This window comes from Arachis ipaensis, chromosome B06 (assembly GCF_000816755.2).
Source record: "Arachis ipaensis cultivar K30076 chromosome B06, Araip1.1, whole genome shotgun sequence".
Lineage (NCBI taxonomy): Eukaryota > Viridiplantae > Streptophyta > Magnoliopsida > Fabales > Fabaceae > Arachis > Arachis ipaensis.
Genome location: NC_029790.2, coordinates 117,762,086 through 117,766,683, shown reverse-complemented (window position 1 = coordinate 117,766,683; position 4,598 = coordinate 117,762,086).

Below are 4,598 nucleotides of genomic sequence, written 5' to 3'. Positions count from 1 at the left end.
AGCAGGAAAGCAGAGGTTCAGAGGAACGAAAGCATCTCTATGCGCTTATCTGAAATTCTCACAAATGATTTACATAAGTATTTCTATCCCTTTTATTATTTAATTTCGAAAACTCCATAATTATTTTATATCCGCCTGACTGAGATTTACAAGGTGACCATAGCTTGCTTCATACCGACAATCTCTGTGGGATCGACCCTTACTCACGTAAGGTTTATTACTTGGACGACCCAGTGCACTTGCTGGTTAGTTATGCGAAGTTGTGAAGATATGTTTAGACCATAGTTCTGTGCATCCGTTTTTGGTGCCATCGCCAGGGAATCAATTTCGAACAATAATTCACAACCTGAGTAACAATTTCGCATACCAAGTTTTTGGCGCCGTTGCCGGGGATTGTTCGAGTTTGGACAACTGACGGTTCATCTTGTTGCTCAGATTGGGTAACTCTCCTTTCGTTTTCTTTTCAAAAAGTTTTCAAAAATTTTTCAAAAAAATCTTTCAAAAATTTCTCCTTTGTTTTCGAAAAAAAAAACTTTTTAAAATAAAAATATTTTCAAAAATATATTTTTCTTCAGAATTTTTAAGAATGAATTCTAGAGTTTCATGAAGCATGTTGAAGCCTGGCTGGCTGTAAAGCCATATCCAAACTCCTTTGGGATTGGTCTTCAAATAATCACCTCAATGGATGTAATTCCATACTAAAGCTTGGCTGGCTATTAAGCCATGCCTGACCCTTAGATTGGAGCTTTAGACTAAAGAGCATAAGATTCCTGAAATTCATATTAAAAATTTTGGAATCCTTATTTTTCTTATTCAAAATGATTTTCGAAAAAAATTAAAAGAAAATACAAAAAAAATCATAAAATCATAAAAATAAAAAATATTTTGTGTTTCTTGTTCGAGTCTTGAGTCAGATTTAAAGTTTGGTGTCAATTGCATATTCATAACTTTCATGCATTGCATCATTTTTCTTGTTTTTCTCTCTCATCATAAAAATTCAAAAATAAAAAAATATCTTTCCCTTTCTCTCTCTTAAAATTTCGAAAATTAGATTTGACTTTTTCAAAAATTTTTAAAATCTAGTTGTTTTCATGAGTTAAATCAAATTTTCAATTTAAAAATCTTATCTTTTTCAAAATCTTTTTCAAAAATCAAATCTTTTTCAATTTTTTTTTAGTTATTTTCGAAAATTTCAAAAATATTTTTCAAAAAAATCTTTTTCTTAATTTTACATCAAATTTTCGAAAATAACATCATCAATTAATGTTTTGATTCAAAAATTTCAAGTTTGTTACTTGCTTGTTAAGAAAGATTCAAACTTTAAGTTCTAGAATCATATCTTGTGATTTCTTGTGAATCAAGTCATTAATTGTGATTTTAAAAATCAAATCTTTTTCAAAACTAATTTCAATCATAGCTTTTCAAAAATATCTTCCTTATCTTATCTTTTTCAAAATATGATTTCAAAATATCTTTTCTAACTTCCGAACTTCTTATCTTTTCAAAATTTGTTTCAACTAACTAACTAACTTTTTGTTTGTTTCTTACCTTTTTCAAAACCACCTAACTAACTCTCTCTCTCTCTAATTTTCGAAAATATCTTCCCTCTTTTTCAAAATTTCTTCTTAATTAACTAGTTATTTTATTTTTTATTTTAATTTTTGAAAAATTACTAACTTTTTTTAAAAAAACTATTTTCGAAAATCCTCTTCATCTCACATCTCTGCTCCTATCATCACCTTTGTGTTTGGATTCTTCATTCTTCTTCACCCCTATTCTTTTTCTTCTTCTACTAACAATAAGGAACCTCTTTACTGTGACATAGAGGATTCCTCTTCCTTTCTTGTTCTCTTCTCTTTCTTATGAGCAGGAACAAAGAAAAAGGTATTTTTGTTGAAGCTGATCCAGAACCTGAAAGGACTCTGAAGAGGAAACTAAGAGAAGCTAAATTACAACAATCCAGAGACAACCTTATTGAAAATTTCGAACAAGTAAAGGAGATGGCAGTCGAACCCAACAACAATAATGCAAGGAGAATGCTTGGTGACTTTACTGTACCTAATTCCAATTTACATGGAAGAAGCATCTCCATTCCTACCATTGGAGCAAACAATTTTGAGCTGAAACCTCAGCTAGTTTCTCTGATGCAGCAGAACTACAAGTTTCATGGACTTCCATCTGAAGATCCTTTTCAGTTTTTAACTGAATTCTTGCAGATCTATGATACTGTTAAGACTAACGGAGTAGATCATGAAGTCTACAGGCTCATGCTTTTCCCTTTTGCTGTAAGAGACAGAGCTAGAATATGGTTGGACTCTCAACCCTGGAGAAATCATCCAAATCTCTCATGGAAGGATCAAAAGCCTCAACAAGGCTTTAATAATGGTGGAAGAAACAGGTTTAGCAATAGCAAGCCTCTTCCATCATCCACTCAGCAACAGACAGAGAACTCTGAACAAAGCACCTCTAATTTAGCAAACTTAGCCTCTGATCTATCCAAGGCCACTGTAAGTTTCATGAATGAAACAAGGTCTTCCATTAGAAATTTGGAAGCACAAGTAGACCAGCTGAGTAAAAGGATCACTGAAATCCCTCCTAGTACTCTCCCAAGCAATACAGAAGAAAATCCAAAAGGAGAGTGCAAGGCCATTGACATAAGCACCATGGCCGAACCTGTAAGAGAAGGAGAGGACGTGAATCCCAAGGAGGAAGACCTCCTGGGACGTCCAGTGATCAATAAGGAATTTCCTTCTAAGGAACCAAAGGAATCTGAGGCTCATCTAGAGACCATAGAGATTCCATTGAACCTCCTTATGCCATTCATGAGCTCTGATGAGTATTCAGCTGATTTCATAGTCCTGGATACTGGAAAGGAAGAGGATGAATCCATCATCCTAGGAAGACCTTTCCTAGCCACAGCAAGAGCTGTGATTGATGTGGACAGAGGAGAATTGATCCTTCAATTAAATAAGGACAAACTTGTGTTTACAACTCAAGGATCTCTCTCTGCATCCATGGAGAGGAAGCAGAAAAGCCTTCTCTCAAAGCAGAGTCAACCAAAGCCCCCACAGTCAAACTCTAAGTTTGGTGTTGGGAGGCCACAACCAAACTCTAAGTTTGGTGTCAAACCCCCATATCCAAACTCTAAGTTTGGTGTTGGGAGGTTTAAACAAAGCTCTGCACACCTGTGAGGCTCTATGAGAGCCCACTGTCAAGCTATTGACATTAAAGAAGCGCTTGTTGGGAGGCAACCCAATTTTTATTTAACTATATTTTTATTAGTCATATGTCTTTATAGGTACATGATCATGTGGAGTCACAAAATAAATCAAAAAAATTGAAAACGGAATCAAAAACAGCGGAAGAAAACTCACACCCTGGAGGAAGCACCTGCATGGCGTTCAACGCCAGAACAGAGCATGGTTCTGGTGCTGAACGCCCAAAATGGGCAGTATCTGGGCGCTGAACGCCCAAAATGGGCAGCATCTGGGCGCTGAACGCCAGAATTGCACCCTGGAGAAGAGCTGGCGCTGAATGCCCAGAACAAGCATGGTTCTGGCGTTCAACGCCAGAAATGGGCAACAAATGGGCGTTGAACGCCCAAAATGGGCACCAACCTGGCGCTGAACGCCCAGAGTTGTGTGCAAGGGCATTTTACATGCCTAATTTGGTGCAAGGTTGTAAACCCTTGAACACCTCAGGATCTGTGGACCCTACAGGATCATCTCAGGATCTGTGGACCCCACAGGATCCCCACCTACCCCCACTCACTTCTTCTCACCCTCTCTCTCTCTCCATTCATGATCATCCCTTCTGTTTTCCATTTACCACTCACATTCATACACCCACCTACCTTCAAAATTCAATATCTCTTTCCCACCCAATCCCACCCATATGGCCGAATACACACATCACTCCATTTCCTCCATATCTTCTTCTTCTTCTTCTATTCTTTCTTCTTTTGCTCGAGGGCGAGCAATATTCTAAGTTTGGTGTGGTAAAAGCATAAGCTTTTTGTTTTTCCATTACCATTAATGGCACCTAAGGCCAGAGAAACCTCAAGAAAGAGGAAAGGGAAGACAAATGCTTCCACCTCTGAGCCATGGGAGATGGAAAGATTCATCTCACAAGCCCATCACTAAGAAAAGGGTGGAGCAACCAAGAGAGCACATTCATGGATCTCAACAGTCACATGAAGAAGCTCATCATCAAGAAACCCCTGAGATACCTCAAGGGATACACTTTCCTCCACAGAATTATTGGGAGCAAATCAACACCTCCCTAGGAGAATTAAGTTCCAACATGGGACAACTAAGGGTGGAACATCAAGAGCACTCCATCATCCTTCATGAAATAAGAGAAGATCAAAAAGCAATGAGGGAGGAGCAACAAAGACAAGGAAGAGACATAGAAGAGCTCAAGGACATCATTGGTTCCTCAAGAAGGAAACGCCACCATCACTAAGGTGGACTCATTCCTTGTTCTTACATTCTTTGTTTTCGTTTTCTCTTTGTTAAGTGCTTATCTATGTTTGTGTCTTCATTACATGATCATTAGTATTTAGTAACATTGCCTTAAAGTTATGAATGTCCTATGAA